The 18123-nt window shown below is 43.8% G+C and overlaps 1 protein-coding gene across 1 annotated transcript in view; it reads right to left on the bottom strand.

The window, feature by feature from the left end:
- Window positions 1–16975, bottom strand: part of LOC311116382 (beta-galactoside alpha-2,6-sialyltransferase 2-like) — a gene marked incomplete at its 3' end in the record, with an annotated part of 53448 nt that extends 36473 nt beyond the window's left edge. The window contains exons 1-2 of the mRNA XM_084191462.1: window positions 16859–16975; window positions 14179–14348 (exon numbers count right to left, since the gene is read on the bottom strand). The remainder of the gene's footprint in view (window positions 1–14178; window positions 14349–16858) is intronic.
- Window positions 16976–18123: the final 1148 nt, after the last annotated feature.

The raw sequence follows: 18123 nt of genomic DNA, 5'->3' as shown, positions 1-18123 counted from the left end.
AACTGTGTCCCTCTACCTCTAACTGTGCTTATATTTAGCAGCCACCTGGACAGACCCACCCATCCACCCACCCACCCACCCACCCACACACACTGCACCAATTTAGTCCTCCGTCACCCACCAGTGCACCATGGGAAGGGTACAGACTTCCTGTAATTATTAGAGTGGAGGACGTTTCATTTAGAATGATGGCAAGAGAGAGATAAATAAGTAGGGAGAGAGGGAAAGAGAGAGTAACAGAAGGGGAGAGAGAGGAGAGACATGAAAATAGAGGGAGAGAGAAAGCAAGAGGGGAGACAGTGATCCCTCCAAAATACATGACCGATGTGTTAATCATGCAGTGTGCATGATCTCTTGCTTAACACACACGAAAACACACAGCCATGTGTCAGTCAGCAGATGTCCTGTTTGCTTTTTCATTGCCAGACGGTAGCACTGCTGATTCACTGCATTGACTGATTGATAAGCCTTGCTTAAGATACGTTTTTATCTTAAATGGGCAAGCACAGACATTACACCATAAGAGTGCCAATACACACAAGACCTTTCAAAATATTTTTAAACAACCACTCATTCTGCAGTCAGTGAAACACCATTTCCGTAGTTCATGAGAAAACTGCTATAGAGGCATTGCAAGATTCTATAAGATTCAACTTCACCCACATCCTGAGACAACAGAAATAACAACAGCCAAACCCAGTGGTATCTAAAAAAAAAAAAAAAAAAATGTATCTCCTCTTCAGTAACAAAATAATCACTCCACAGGGCTTAAAAACAAAAGGTGTCATTGCACGCTGATGATTCGTGTTCTTTTAAATCCACAATTTGGATCCCTCCACAGCCTCAGAGGATCTAGATAATGTTTCTAACCTCTCTGGATTACAACCAAATTATGATAAGTGTACTATATTACGTATTGGATCACAAAAAAATTAAAACAACTTTTACATTGCCGTGCAGTTTACCAAGAAAATGGTCTGACGGTGAAGTGGACATACTAGGTATTCACATCCCGAAAGAAAGAAATGATCTCACTACAATACATTTTAATAGAAAGTTCGCAGAAATACAGTAGATAAGATTTTGCTACCATGGAATGGAAAATACCTCTCTATTTGTGGAAAAATCCCCCTGATAAACCCTTTAGTCATATCCCAGTTGACCTATTTGCTTATGGCCCTGCCTACGCCTAACGACTTGTTTCTTAAATTATCTGAACAAAAACATAATATGTTATTTGGAATGGCAAGCAAGACAAAATTAAACTGGCCTATTTATATAATGAATATGAATTAGGACGGCAGAAATTATTAAATATTAAAGCACTAAAGGCTGCAGTCACACAAAAGTTATCCTTAAATCCGACCTGGTTCTCTAGCAGATTAGTAAGAATGGCTCACCAAATGTTCAAGAATGGCCTTTTTCCCTTTATTCAGATTACAACCTCTCACTTTCGGTTATTTGAAAATGAAACAATCTCAAAAATATCGCTGTTTTTAAAACAAGCCATAGAAAGTTGGTTTCTATTTCAGTTTCATCGACCAGAAAAGACAGATCAAATATTACAACAAATATTATGGTTAAACTCAACTATACTAATTTTTTTTGTTTTTTTGTTTTTTGCAATACTGTATAATCTTTAAAAATGATATCATAAATAGGACTGGTGGAGTTACGTCACACATACATGCAGCTAACAAACAAATATATAAATAAATAAATATGTATATATGGGGGATACAACCATCCCAGCGCTGCAGATTTTGCTGCGTAGAGACAGAATCCTTAGATCACTTGTTTTGGTACTGCCCATATGTAGCTTGTTTTTGGTAGCAGGTTCAGGAATGGCTGAAGAATTGCAACACTTACCCAGAGCTAAGTCTGCAAATAGCACTGCAGGGTGATTTGAAAAGCCATAGTCAAATCGATCAATAATATAATAATACTCTTAGCAAAAAAATGTAGAATAGAAAGGTTCAGAACTTTTGTTGAACATCACAGCACAGTTGAAAAATATATAGCAAATAGAAATCAAAACTGGATGCTGTTCAGAGGTAGATGGGAGGGGTTGAGGGGAGCTGAAGGGTGGGACTAAAAAAATAAACAAGATAACTACTATAAAATATACTGTCTCTGTAAAATGTATATAGTATGTATAAGCTGGAAGTAGAAGCCTAAGTATTGTTGTCCATTAGTTTACTCCAATTAGGGGAGGGGTGGTATGGTTAGGATAAAATAATTAAGAAGGAAAATATATATATAAATCTCTTCCCAACTATTTTGCAACCTGTATGGCACAGCAGTACATTTGTTGGTCCTTAAATGAAATGTATACTTTTTTATTTATGACAATTTTCTTTAACCAGTGTTGGTCTTTAATACAGGGCCAACAAACAAGTTCCTTACCTTTTCCCCCTTCCACTTGCCTCTTCCATTTTTGTGGAAATGGAGCAATTAGTTGGTTGTAATTTTGGATAGAGCAGACATTTCCATATATTTTTGTTAGCTGCATGTATGTGTGACTTAAATCCACCAGTCCTATTTATGATATTATTTTTAAAAGATTATACCGTTTTTAGAAAAGATAAATGGGACAGTGAAACATATTTTTGTTGTTTTGGCTCTGTACTCCAGCACTTTGGATTTGAAATCATACAATGACTATTGGGTTTAAGTGCAGACTGTCAGCTTTAATTTGAGGGTATTTTCATCCATATCGGGTGAACATTTAGAAATTACATCCCTTTTTGTACATAGTCCCCCATTTTAGGGGACCAAAATTCACATATATGTGTATTAAAGTAATCAAAAGTCTAGTATTTGGTCCCATATTCCTAGCATGCAATGATTACATCAAGCTTGTGACTCTGAAAACTTGTTGGATGAATTTGCTGTTTTATAGAAATGAATGGTAAATAATGTATTGTGTCATTTTTTTGTCACTTTTATTGTAAATAATAGAATATGTTTCTAAACACATCTACATTAAAATGGATGCTACCATAATTACGGATAGTCCTGAATGGACCGTGAATAATGATTAGTGAGAAAGTTAGACGCACAGATATCATACCCCCAAGACATGCTAACCTCTCAGGTATTTGTGCATCTGTGTCACTAATCACTCATTATTCACAATATATTCAGGACTATCGCTAATCATGGTAGCATCCATTTTAATGTAGAAGTGTTTAGAAACATATTCTATTCTTATTTAGCAAAAAAAGAGACTCCAAAATGACACAATTTACCATTAATGTCTATTGGGCCAAAAAATACCTGAAACACAACCAAAAACAAACAGCATTAGCTATGGCAAAATGCACAGAATTGCAGGAAATTAGCGTTACAAATGCACCATGTTTTCATGTTTACCATTTTCTCAGCTTCATGGAAAATGTGTCAAATTGCAGGAAATTATTTTTAAAACCGCAACATTTTCTGTCAGCTCCAAGGCAAAATGTGTAGAATTGCAGAAAATGTGCTTTAAAAATGGGGGGGGCTCTAAAATGCTCTCTAAAATCGTGCCGACTGCACACATTGCCACACCCCCTGCCATGCCCGCCACCTAAGCCCCTTTTTGATCCAGAAAAAACCCTGGAAGAGAAGAGAACAGAACAGAAGACAGACAAGACAAGACTCCAGGCAATGCATGGTCTCTTGTGTAATTGCGACCTTCGCAGCGCATCCGCTCTCTGATAAATCACACGTCTTTTAATGACAGCCTTTGGGCTGCGGAGACAGACCGCTGAGTGCTCTCGAACGCAACCTGCCAGGAGCAAGGTCCTGTGAAGGGATCCCAGCTCTACAGCAGCACTACATCTCCCATTATGGCCCATAAACACAGGGGCTGAAAGCGGCACAGCCACTCCATCTGAAGAAGTGGACTGAGTCAACTCACAGTGACACTTAAAGGACACTTCCCCCTGGCCGCTATACGCGTTCTCATTGTCCTCTGGAGGGCCGTTTGGGAGTAATGACCATAGGAAGGATGACCGTCCGTAAACGCTCTGGGGGACCAGTATATCTCAAGTGACCTCACCCAGGGGAGTGGACTGTCTGGAGGTGGTATTCAATCTAAACCACTAACAGAGTTTGTGACCGATGAGGGGAAAAAAAGATGTGTGTGCAGTAAGAAAATAATGTTATGCCTCCCGAGTGGCGCAGCGGTCTAAGGCACTGCATCGCAGTGCTGAAGCGCCACTACAGCCTGGGGTTCGATCCCAGGACTGTGTTACCACCGGCCGTGACCGGGAGCCCCATAGGTCGGCGCACATTTGGCCCAGCACCGTCCGGCTTAGGGGAGGGTTTAACTCCTTGTGGCGGGACGGGTGCCTGCAAGCTGTCGTCAGTCGAACGGTGTTTCTTCTGACACATTGGTGCGGCTCGCTTCCGGGTTAAGCGAGTAGTGTGTTAAGAAGCAGCGCGGCTTGGCGGGTCATGTTTCGGAGGACGCATGTCTCGACCTTCGCCTCTCCCGAGCCCGTTAGGGAATTGCAGCAATGAGACAAGACCATAACTAGCAATTGGATATCATGAAATTGGGGAGAAAATGGGGGGAAAAAATAAATATAAAAAAAATGTTATATACAGTGGCTTGCGAAAGTATTCACCCCCTTGGCATTTTTCCTATTTTGTTGCCTTACAACCTGGAATTAAAATTGATTTTGGGGGGTTTGTATCATTTGATTTCTACCACTTTGAAGATACAAAATATTTTATAAACAAGAAATAAGAAATAAGACAAAAAAACTGAAAACTTGAGCGTGCATAACTATTCACCCCCCCAAAGTCAATACTTTGTAGAGCCACCTTTTGCAGCAATTACAGCTGCAAGTCTCTTGGGGTATGTCTCTATAAGCTTGGCACATCCCATTCTTCAAGGGATGCTCCAGCTCCTTCAAGTTGGATGGGTTCCGCTGGTGTACAGCAATCTTTAAGTCATACCACAGATTCTCAATTGGATTGAGGTCTGGGCTTTGACTATGCCATTCCAAGACATTTAAATGTTTCCCCTTAAACCACTCAAGTGTTGCTTTAGCAGTACGCTTAGGGTCATTGTCCTGCTGGAAGGTGAACCTCCATCCCTGTCTCAAATCTCTCGAAGACTGAAACAGGTTTCCCTCAAGAATTTCCCTGTATTTAGCGCCATCCATCATTCCTTCAATTCTGACCAGTTTCCCAGTCCCTGCCAATGAAAAACATCCTCACAGCATGATGCTGCCACAACCATGCTTCACTGTGGGGATGGTGTTCTCGGGGTGATGAGAGGTGTTGGGTTTGCGCCAGACATAGCGTTTTCCTTGATGGCCAAAAAGCAATGGCAATGGCTTTTTTCTGGCCACTCTTCTGTAAAGCCCAGCTCTGTGGAGTGTATGGCTTAAAGTGGTCCTATGGACAGATACTCCAATCTCCGCTGTGGAGATTTGCAGCTCCTTCAGAGTTATCTTTGGTCTCTTTGTTGCCTCTCTGATTAATGCCCTCCTTGCCTGGTCTGTGAGTTTTGGTGGGTGGCCCTCTCTTGGCAGGTTTGTTGTGGTGCCATATTCTTTCCATTTTTTTATAATGGATTTAATGGTGCTCCGTAGGATGTTCAAAGTTTCTGATATTTTTTTATAACCCAACCCTGATCTGTACTTCTCCACAACTTTGTTCCTGACCTGTTTGGAGAGCTCCTTGTTCTTCATGGTGCCCCTTGCTTAGTGGTGTTGCAGACTCTGGAGCCTTTCAGAACAGGTGTATATATACTGAGATCATGTGACATATTTAACTAATTGTGTGACTTCTGAAGGTAATTGGTTGCACCAGATCTTATTCAGGGCCTTCAGAGCAAAGGGTGTGAAAACATATGCATGCACCACTTTTCCGTTATTTATTTTGTATAGTTTTTTTAAACAAGTTATTTTTTTCATGTCACTTCATCAATTTGGACTATTTTGTGTATGTCCATTACATGAAATCCAAATAAAAATCCATTTAAATTACAGGTTGTAATGCAACAAAATAGGAAAAACGCCAAGGGCAATGAATACTTTTGCAAGGCACTGTATGAGGTTTGGAATTATTGTATGTTTTGAATAGAAAATGTTTTCAAATCCTGCAACACCGCAGGGCAAGACGTCTAAGGAGTAGTCTTAGCCTGGAAGGCCGGAAACCCAGCAATCTATTTTGATAGACTAGGGCCCGCAATAAATTACCACTAATCACAGGACAAGAGACAGTCAATTACATAAGGGGTTTAGGTTCGGATAACCTCTGATAGCCCCGGAGGTGAAGTGCACACACACACAGGTAGTCAAACATTATGTTCCAGCGAGAAGTTAACAGGATTTGAGCTGATTACATCACAGGCTTTCACATGTTAGGGTTAGCAGACTATATGAGGGTCGGGTTTCACTAAACTACAGCCACAGAACACTGGACTAGGACATACATCTCTTCTGACAGCTTGATCTCTCTCTGCCATCTAGGTGCATCTAGAAAAATGAGTTTTTCCTGCTCTAGTTATATTGTCCAAACTGTAAACAGTCCTTATGTAAACAGCACACCACACTGAAAAACAGGTGACTTACACCTCCTGTCACCTAATAGAAAGACACAACAGCTAAACAAACGTCTCACTAAAGCCCCTATACGACTTCACAGGGTGTTTATAACCAATTATTACTGTCTAATTACCTCTCCCACGTGTTTCTCATTGCCCCGCGTGTCCTCATCCTCCTCCGCTCCTCTCCTCTCACAGACAGACAGAGAGACAGAGTGAGAGACAGAGTGAGAGACAGAGTGAGGGCCACAGCTGGTTTTGATGACTGTAGCCCTCCTCCTTTGAAGGCTGGGCTCATATAACCGCTACTCTTAAACCATAACCCTCAATTAAGGACAGATATCTCTGCCCATGTACTTGCTCAAATCTTCATAGCCGATTCTTTCCTTTCTACTGTCCAATGGCCCTGTAGTAACTGCATTATCCTGCTTTTCAGAGTTGGTGGGGAGGGGGAAGTAATGATAAGGTACTGTACTGTACTGTTCTGTACTGCACTGAATATCCTCGTATCAATATACGGTTTAAGAGTAACGAATATCCTGTTGTGTGTGTGTGTGTGTGTGTGTGTTAGGGCTGGGCAGTATACCGTATTTTATTATATACCGGTATTAATGCACGGACCGGTTTGGGTTTTTACTTCACGTTCTATAACAGTATTTCAATGTTTGGTTTGTTAAATGTGATACGCAATTCTGGCATGTGTAATGTCAATTTTTATAGTTGGTTTGCTACTTGAGTCCTCTTTCTCGCTCTCTCTCTTCCTGCTGCTAACTGCCGCTTACCACACCAATCCCTGCCCCCTGTCACTCATGGCAAGAGCAGTTGCTCAACCACGGAGTCACAAGCACTTTCTTGCCGTTCACTCTGCATGTAGTGATGGGGAAGTTAGTCTCTTTTTACTGACATGGATCTTTGACTCGTTCAGTCAAAATAAATAATCTTTCGACTCATTTCGTTATTTTGAGTCAGTAATGCCCAGAGCATGCAGGATCACCCACCGGCGAATGATAAACTGAAAACTCTAAAGAGTCATTATTATACAAGCCTCTCATTCACATGTCGTTCACCACGAGGGGCTTATTGGAGCGGTCATTTGTGACAGACTTGTAAAAGTGTGCTTTAAAACAATGTACATTTGTTGATTGCTAGGCATTCAAATACGATTATTTCTTGATACATTTGAAATGAGGTCTAGTTGTGGCCACAACCAGACTAGATTGTGAACGACTCGTCGGAATGCATTGCTTGACTGCCATGAGAGTGATAAGCACATATCGTTCGGGAACAGCAGCACCCCAAACGATTCGTTCTCGAGTTTGAGTTTGTTGAGCAGAGGTTGTGTGTATGTTTTGATTCTACAAAGCTGTGTCCATCATAACATTCAATAATGAATTGCATTCATTCTTGCACCATGCGATCAATTATCAGTTCTAAACATGTATTTTTCTTATCTATGGTGAATGCAGCATAATCTATTTTATAGTTGATGGTCGGAGCATGTCTCCGGAGCCGCTGAGCCGGAGGATTGCGTATTAATCCTGCTGTATTCATTGCGGCCAGCAGGTCAAGCGAACTAACGTCTAAAATGAACGAGTCGCAATTTAGGTCACCAAGCAGTACGAACTCTGAGGATAAATGGGGGGCAATCAATTCACATATGGTGTCTATGGCACAGCTGGGGGCTGAGGGGTGGTCTGTAGCAAGCGGCAACAGTGAGAGACTTATTTCTGGAAAGGTGGATTTTTAGAAGTAGAAGCTCAAACTGTTTGGGCACAGACCTGGATAGTATGATAGAGCTCTGCAGGCTCTCTCTACAGTAGATTGCAACTCCACCCCCTTTGGCAGTTCTATGTAGACGGAAAATGTTATAGTTGGGGATGGACATTTCTGAATTTTTGGTGGCCTTCCTAAGCCAGGATTCAGACACTGCTAGAACATCAGGGTTGGCGGAGTGTGCTAACGCAGTGAATAACTCAAACTTAGGAAGGAGACTTCTGATATTAACATGCAAGAAACCAAGGCTTTTACGGTTACAGAAGTCAACAAATGATAGCGCCTGGGGAGTAGGAGTGATACTGGGGGCTGCAGGGCCTGGGTTAGCCTCTACATCACCAGAGGAACAGAGGAGGACTAGAATAAGGATACGGCTAAAGGCTTAAAGAACTGGTCTTCTAGTGCGTTGGGTACAGAGAATAAAGGGGGCAGATTTCCAGGCATTGTAGAAAAGATTCAGGGCATTATGTACAGACAAGGATATGGAAGGATATGAGTACAGTGGAGGTAAACCTAATCGTTGGGTAACAATGAAAGAGATAGCATCACTGGAGGCACCGATTGAGTCGGTCTCCGCGTGTATGGGGGGTGGGACAAAGGAGCTAAGGCAGGTTTAGCTGGGCTGGGGGATCTACAGTGAAATAGTACAATAAGAAATAACCGAAACAACAATAAGCAAACCATATTGACATGGGAGAGAGGCATAAAGCAATCACAGGTGTAATTTGAGAGAGCTAAGACATCAGCTGGTAATGGCGACACAGTTTGGGCTGAGGCTAAACATAAACAGGATGCGGTACCGTAAAAAGGAACAGTCCAGCAGGCATCAGCTGTATAGCTGAGTTATCATAAGGTCCGGTGAACAGCAATAGGATAGTTCGGAGGTAGTTCGGGGGCTGCTAAAGCACTAGCGAGCAAGAGGCCACGGCTAGCAGATGGAATCTTCGTGGTCGACGTCGTAACGGGAAGCCTGTTGTAACCACATCAGACGATTTTGTCGGCAGACCAGTCGTGTTGGATCAGCGGGGCTCCGTGTCAACACTAGGTGGTCCCGTCCGGTTGACAGAGAGGTAGATAGCCGGGAGATGGGCCTGGCTCAACTCATGGGCCTGGCTCAAAGCTAGCTCAGGCTGATTAGCCAAACCACAACGGCAATTTTGTTACAGCTAGCTGGTAGCGATGAATCCCGTGTTAAAGGTCCAGTGATTCAGTGATTCCGACAGAAAAACCGATATGTTCTGGGTCGATAACGCGCTGTGCAGACAGTGCAGACTGGCCGAATAATAGTCCAGACTAGAGCTGGCTGGTAGGTGGTGCAGGCCACGGACAATGGTGAAAAACCGCTAACGGTAGCTAATAGCAAGTAACTAGTTAGCTGGCTACTCCCGTCCGGTAGACCGAGAGGTAGATAGCCGGGATATGGGCCTGGCTCTAGGCTAGCTCGAGGCTAACTGGTGCTTGCATCGGGGGCAGTGGTGATTAGCCAAACAGCAACATCCATTCGGTTGCGGCTAGCTAGTTGCGATCCGGTGATTAATGTCCAGTGATTAAATTATTCTGGCAGAAAAATCCAATGTTCTGGGTGAAATACCGCTAACTGTGGCTAATAGCACGTAGCTAGTTAGCTGGCTAGCTAGTTTCAACTGGAGATTCTAGATAAAAGGTAAGTCAATAATAGAATCCGTTCCACATTGAGTGAGGCGGGTTGCAGGAAAGTATATTTTGTAGAAGGATGAAAAGTCTGATAGGGAAATATGTGCAAAAAATACAAAAAAACAGGATATTTACAGGCTATTTACAGACACACTGTCACACCCTGGCTCGGGGACTCTATATGTTGAGCCAGGGTGTGTGCATTCTATGTGTTCGTTTTCTATGTTGGGTATTCTAGTTGTTCTGTTTCTATGTTTGCCTGTATGACTCCCAATCAGAGGCAACGAGTGTCAGCTGTCGGCTGGTTGTCTCTGATTGGGAGCCATATTTAAACTGTGTGTTTTCTCTTGGGTGTTGTGGGTTTTTGTTCCGTGTCGGTATGTTAACCGTTGGACTTCACAAGTCGTGTTTTGTTTGTATTTAGAAACTTTAATTAAATAAAGTCATGTTTCTTTCACACGCTGCGCCTTGGTCTACTACTCCTTACCCAGACGATCGTGACAGAAAAACCCACCATACAAAGACCAAGCAGCGTGTCCAGGAACACACGCAGGAGGTGACGCTGGTGGATGTCCTCCTCGGTTGGGGGCAGATTACCGAGGAGGAGGCCGTCCGGTACCGGAGGGCGATGAAGGGGGAGACCCAGGCAGGAGTGGAGAAGCGGCGTCAACCGGGCCGTGGTCGGAAAGGCGAGAGGCACCCCCAAGAATTTTTTAGGGGGGGGCACACGGCATGGGCGACTGGGCAGCAGGAGGCTGCCACAGGGCGAATTGGGAGATTAAGAGAGGAGGCCACCGGCTTTTGGGGGCCAGAAGGCAGGTTGGCGGAGCCTGGATGGAGAGCAGAGCCAACTCCCCGTACTCAGGCATGGCAGCATGAGACTGGGCAGGTTCCGCGGTATGCGGAGATGCGCACTGTGCCGCGAGTGGTCCGGCATAGTCCGGTACGTCCTGTGCGAGCACCCCGCACGTGTTGTGCGAAGGTGGGCATGCAGCCAGGACGGAGTGTGCCAGCTCAGCGCTCGCGGCCTCCAGTGCCTCTCCTCGGTCCCGGATATCCTGCGCCAGTGTCACGTGCTGTTATGCAAGTACGGGTACACAGCCCTGTACGTCCTGTGCTGATGCCTCACACAGAGTGTGTGAAGGTAGGCATTCAGCCAGGACGGGTTGTGGCAGCTCTTCACTCCAGGTCTCCTATCCGTCTCCATAGCCCAGTCCGGCCTGTTCCTGCTCCACGCACCAAGCCTACGGGGTGCGTCGTCAGCCCAGCCCGGCCTGTCCCTGCTCCACGCACCAAACCTACGGTGTGCGTCGCCAGCCCTGCCCGGCCTGTTCCTGCTCCACGCACCAAACCTACGGTGTGCGTCGCCAGCCCAGCCCGGCCTGTTCCTGCTCCACGCACCAAGCCTACGGTGTGCGTCGCCAGCCCAGCCCGGCCTGTTCCTGCTCCACGCACCAAACCTACGGTGTGCGTCGCCAGCCCTGCCCGGCCTGTTCCTGCTCCACGCACCAAACCTACGGTGTGCGTCGCCAGCCCAGCCCGGCCTGTCCCTGCTCCACACACCAAACCTACGGTGTGCGTCGCCAGCCCAGCCCGGCCTGTCCCTGCTCCACGCACCAAGCCTACGGGGTGCGTCGCCAGCCCAGCCCGGCCTGTCCCTGCTCCACGCACCAAACCTACGGTGTGCGTCGCCAGCCCGGCCCGGCCTGTTCCTGCCACTCGCACCAAACCTACGGTGCGCGTCGCCAGCCCGGCCCGGCCTGTTCCTGCCACTCGCACCAAGCCAGGGGTGCGAGTCGCCAGCCCGGCCCGGTCTGTTCCTGCCACTCGCACCAAGCCAGGGGTGCGAGTCGCCAGCCTGGTCCAGCCTGTTCCTGCCACTCGCACCAAGCCAGGGGTGCGAGTCGTCAGCCTGGTTCAGCCCGTTCCTGCTACTCGCACCAAGCCCGGGGTGCGAGTCGTCAGCCTGGTAAGACCGGTCAGCTGCTCCACAACGGAGCGTAAGCAATCCGCTCCGTCAATGTCCAGTCCAGATCCAGCCAGCGGGGTCAGACCGGACCAGGGGCGCTACGGGGGTAGTATGGAGGGGTGGTGGTCAAAGCCGGAGCCGGAGCCGCCTCCGAGGAGGAATGCCCACCCAGCCCTCCCCTGTTTGGGGTGTTTAGACGCGGTCGCAGTCCGCGCCTTTAGGGGGGGGTACTGTCACACCCTGGCTCGGGGACTCTATATGTTGAGCCAGGGTGTGTGCATTCTATGTGTTCGTTTTCTATGTTGGGTATTCTAGTTGTTCTGTTTCTATGTTTGCCTGTATGACTCCCAATCAGAGGCAACGAGTGTCAGCTGTCGGCTGGTTGTCTCTGATTGGGAGCCATATTTAAACTGTGTGTTTTCTCTTGGGTGTTGTGGGTTTTTGTTCCGTGTCGGTATGTTAACCGTTGGACTTCACGAGTCGTGTTTTGTTTGTATTTAGAAACTTTAATTAAATAAAGTCATGTTTCTTTCACACGCTGCGCCTTGGTCTACTACTCCTTACCCAGACGATCGTGACACACACGACAAAAACACGACTGCACTGCTACGCCATCTTGGATTAGATTATCTTCTACATGTTACACTCTCTCACTCACACACACACACACACACACACACCAGGGTTTCCGTTAGGAAAATGTGGTGCCGGACATTTGACCGGCAACATTTACATTTACCGTGAAATCTGCCGGCACCATATGCGTTGGGTGCGTAACCTGATTAGGGCGTCTACCCACGGTGCTCAGAATGACACAAATCCCATTTAGATTAACAGAACATGCAAGTCGAGGATGCAACGATTTGCGGTCCTTCTTACCGAATTCTTATGTGCACTTTGAAGATGTTACAATAACTGTCCACATTTACTTTTCCCCAGCCAACAAGATGAGTATCAAACAGCAAAATCACTAGCCTATGTCAATCTACTATCCCCCATAGTAGAAAAGTGTACCTATTCGAGAAAGAACTAGCCTACAGTGCATTCGGAATGTATTCAGACCTCTTGACTTTTTCCACATTGTTACATTACAGCCTTATTCTAAAATTGATTAAATTGTTTTTTTTCCTTGTTAATCTACACACAATACCTCATAATGACAAAGCAAAAACAGACATTTTTGCCATTTAATAACTTAGCAAAATGTGGAAAAAGGGAAGGGGTCTGAACTTTCCGAAAGCACTGTATTCCAAACAGACCCTGGGACTGTTATGGGACGATAGATCCCAAATTCATCCAACCAGTATGCTTAGGCTACATTTAAAAACAACGTTAAAAAGCAATGAGTCGGATGCAACAGATCAGAACATTTAGCTTAAAATGTTAATAAACTATTATTTCTTCACATTATAAGCGCAGCAATTCGCACAAGGCAGTAGGTTACGCGTGAATGTTCATTCCATAATGCAATTAGCGGGAAAACACTGTGGTCAAACGAGCACTGCACATGCGAGCGGTTTCATGTGACAGCTTGGCTTATACATGTAATGCCAAGGGGGGATGGCTGCCGTTTTACGGGCTCCTAACCAATTCAAATCAAATCAACAAATCAAACTGTGCTATTTTGTTTGTTTTTTCGCATTGTTTGTAACTTATTTTGTACATAATGTTGCTGCTACCATCTCTTATGACCGAAAAGAGCTTCTGGACATCATAACAGCGATTACTCACCTCGAACTGGACAAATATTTTTATTTTAAGGAGTCCAACGCGAAGGATATACTGCTTTCTCGAGACCAGGCCCAAATCCCTGTAATTCGCATGAAGAAAAGACGGAGAAAAAGGGGGTGGAGGTTGGGGTGCCTTGTGAGAATTTGTAAGCAAGTGGTACTGGACCTGAAATGATTGACCGTTTTTTTGAGTCTTTTAATGCTAAAATCAGTTCTTTAAAATCCATTTTTCAGATGTTCTGAGCTAGCCCTCCTGATGTCGTTTGACCCCACATGGACTATGACAGCGTCATAGCATCAGCAAGATGTTGTCACGCCCTGACCTATAGAACTCTTGTTTGTTGAGTCAGGGTGTGGAATTCTATGTTATATATTCTATGTTTAATCTATTTCTATGTTGCAGTTCTAGGTTGTGTTTCTATGTTTGGCCGGGTGTGGTTCCCAATCAGAGGCAGCTGTCGACCGTTGTCTCTGATTGGGGATCATCCTTAAGTAGCCTGTTTGCCTACCTTAGTTGTGGGATCTTGTTCCTGTTAGGCTGGTATGTGTATAGCCCTTTGGACTTCACGTTACGTTGTTTATTGTTTTGTTGAATGTTTATTTAGTTAATAAACATGTACGCTTTTCACGCTGCACCTTGGTCTGACCCGTCTCTCAACGTTTGTGACAGATTTGTGACCTGTTGCCACAAGAAAAGGGCAACCAGTGAAGAACAAACACCATTGTAAATACAACCTATATTTATGTTTATTTATTTTCCTTTTTGTACTTTAACTATTTGCACATCATTACAACACCGTATATAGACATAATGACACTTGAAATGTCTATATATTTCCCATGCCAATAAAGCCCCTTAAATTGAAAATTAATAGAGAGAGCGAGAGAGGTGAGAAAAGAGGGCGAAAGAAAGAAAGAAAGAAAGAAAGAAAGAAAGAAAGAAAGAAAGAAAGAAAGAAAGAAAGAAAGAAAGAAAGAAAGAAAGAAAGAAAAGACAGTGAGCAAGACAGAGAGGATAGCTTGAGAAAGAGAGTGCACATCTAGTGTCACGCTCTAGTCCATGTAGCAGATGAATGGATAGATAAATATATAAATACAGAATAGAGCTGGGGAGAGCTGCACATTCTGTCACTGACTGATCCCACAGCTCCATCTCTCTCGGGGGTACTGAATAACTGCTGAGCCCATATTATAACAGACCCCAAGAGTTTGGACAATCAAAAAATGAAAAAAAGACACCCTTATTACAACTCAACAATACAAACACACACCACTGCTATATCTCAACAATAGAAACACACACCACTGCTATATCTCAACAATAAAAACACACACCACTGCTATATCTCAACAATACAAACACACACCACTGCTATAACTCAACAATACAAACACACACCACTGCTATAACTCAACAATACAAACACACACCACTGCTATATCTCAACAATACAAACACACACCACTGCTATATCTCAACAATACAAACACACACCACTGCTATATCTCAACAATACAAACACACACCACTGCTATATCTCAACAATACAAACACACACCACTGCTATATCTCAACAATACAAACACACACCACTGCTATATCTCAACAATACAAACACACACCACTGCTATATCTCAACAATACAAACACACACCACTGCTATAACTCAACAATACAAACACACACCACTGCTATATCTCAACAATACAAACACACACCACTGCTATAACTCAACAATACAAACACACACCACTGCTATAACTCAACAATACAAACACACACCACTGCTATATCTCAACAATACAAACACACACCACTGCTATAACTCAACAATACAAACACACACCACTGCTATATCTCAACAATACAAACACACACCACTGCTATATCTCAACAATACAAACACACACCACTGCTATATCTCAAAAATATAAACACACACCACTGCTATATCTCAACAATACAAACACACACCACTGCTATAACTCAACAATACAAACACACACCACTGCTATATCTCAACAATACAAACACACACCACTGCTATAACTCAACAATACAAACACACACCACTGCTATATCTCAACAATACAAACACACACCACTGCTATATCTCAACAATACAAACACACACCACTGCTATATCTCAACAATACAAACACACACCACTGCTATATCTCAACAATACAAACACACACCACTGCTATACAGTGGGGAGAACAAGTATTTGATACACTGCCGATTTTGCAGGTTTTCCTACTTACAAAGCATGTAGAGGTCTGTAATTTTTATCATAGGTACACTTCAACTGTGAGAGACGGAATCTAAAACAAAAATCCAGAAAATCACATTGTATGATTTTTAAGTAATTAATTTGCATTCCACTATGGCCAAGACCAAAGAGCTGTCAAAGGACACCAGAAACAAAATTGTAGACCTGCAGTGTGTGAAAACCTTGTGAAGACTTACAGAAAACGTTTGACCTGTGTCATTGCCAACAAAGGGTATATAACAAAGTATTGAGAAACTTTTGTTATTGACCAAATACTTATTTTCCACTATAATTTGCAAATAAATTCATTTAAAATCCTACAATGTGATTTTCTGGATTTTTTTCTCATTTTGTCTGTCATAGTTGACGTGTACCTATGATGAAAATTACAGGCCTCTCTCATCTTTTTAAGTGGGAGAACTTGCACAATTGGTGGCTGACTAAACACTTTTTTCCCCCACTGTATTTACACAAAGTAGGCTGTGTGTTAAATGTGTGGCTTGGCTACAATGTTGACGCACGCGGTATTGCATGCTTTAATTATGATCCAAAGGTTGTCGTTAGCTTCTAAATCTATTCAGTAGTAGGCTAGTATGATGATAGCCTAGGATAAAAACAATATAACAGTGCAGTAGGCTATGGTTCTTTTATCATTCTGACTGTGCAAAGATAAAACCGTTAATGTAAACCGTTCAGGCTATTTATTTGCTATTGAATATTCTTGCCCAATTATGTTTCGTTTATACATCCATTCTAAAAACCACATCGACCGCTGGTTGAATCTCTTGAGCCACATCTTTTGCCAAGTGACTGCTCATAGTTAAAATGTAGTCTAATGCGGGCTTTTAGCACAAAGCGCTCTGAAGCATGAGGCGCAACTGCCTGCAAATCCTGCAGGGAATAATTAAAGCCTTACCTAGGAAATGTGCCCCGTCTTCATTGTTTTAGGAGAAGGTAGGCTATTGTCCGTTTGTTCCTCCCGTTAACCGCAGTGGTCCGGCTTCACAGTGCTGTTTCAAATCCGATTCATGAAAGCTGCACTTTAGGTGTCGTCTCACATTGTTGCTATCCTTTTTCATGCTCCCTCAGCTTGAGTCTGGTAGGCGGAGACTCGATGGCTCTTCCTCTTGAAGGTTGTAACCTAGCGTGAAATAAAGCCTTTGAGTGTTCGGGATCAACCACGAGTTTATTTGAAGCAGACAACTGTTATTCAGCGAGGTAAATGGCCAGAAAGTTAATTTACCATTTTAGCTACCCATAGGACCTACACAAAGCATTAAGAACACCTTCCTAAACATTAAAAACACCTTGCCCTCAAAACAGCCTCAATTCGTAGTGCATGGATTCTAAAAGGTGCCCAAAGCGTTACATAGGGATGCTGGCCCGTGTTGACTCCAATGCTTCCCACAGTTGTGTCAAGTTGGCTGGATGTCCTTTGTTTGGAGGACCGTTCTTGATACACACAGGAAACTGTTGAGGGTGAAAAACCCAGCAGCGTTGCAGTTCTTGACACAAACCAGGGCGCCTGTCACCTACTACCATACCCTGTTCAAAGGCACTTCAATAATTTGTCTTGTCCATTCACCCTCTGAATGGCACACATACACAATACATGTCTCAAGGCTTAAAAATCCTTCTTTAACCGGTCTCCCCCCATTCATATACACAGATTGAAGTGGATTTAACAAGTAACGTCAATAAGGAATCATAGCTTTCACCCAGATTCACCTGGTCAGTCTATGTCAGTGGTTCCCAACCATTTTCGGTTACTGTACCACCAACTGAATTTTGATTTGCTCAGAGTACCCCCTCATAGTGTATTTTACCAGAAGGCCTATGGTCTCAGGACTCTTCTCAAGTACCCCCTGTGGATAGGCCAAGTACCCCACAGGGGTCCTACAGTAGTACACCTGTGGTTGGGAAACACTGGTCTATGTCATTGAAAGAGCAGGTGTTCTTAATGTTTTGTACACTCAGTGTATAATAATACTTTTTGATGTAGGAAGTTGAAACTTACAGTTTTTCCCAATTGCTAAAACACAATTTTGCAAAATAGGCTGGTTTTATCAAAATACTTAACACAATTCACAAAACCACACACCCAAACTGCAAAACACCTCATATATCCTGCAAAATGAAGCACTGCAACCAAAATTACATACAGCATTATCAAAATCAAAC

Source organism: Coregonus lavaretus (assembly GCF_964263955.1).
Source record: "Coregonus lavaretus genome assembly, contig: HAP1_SCAFFOLD_2104, whole genome shotgun sequence".
NCBI lineage: Eukaryota > Metazoa > Chordata > Actinopteri > Salmoniformes > Salmonidae > Coregonus > Coregonus lavaretus.
This window is presented reverse-complemented; position numbering and strand designations above follow the sequence as displayed.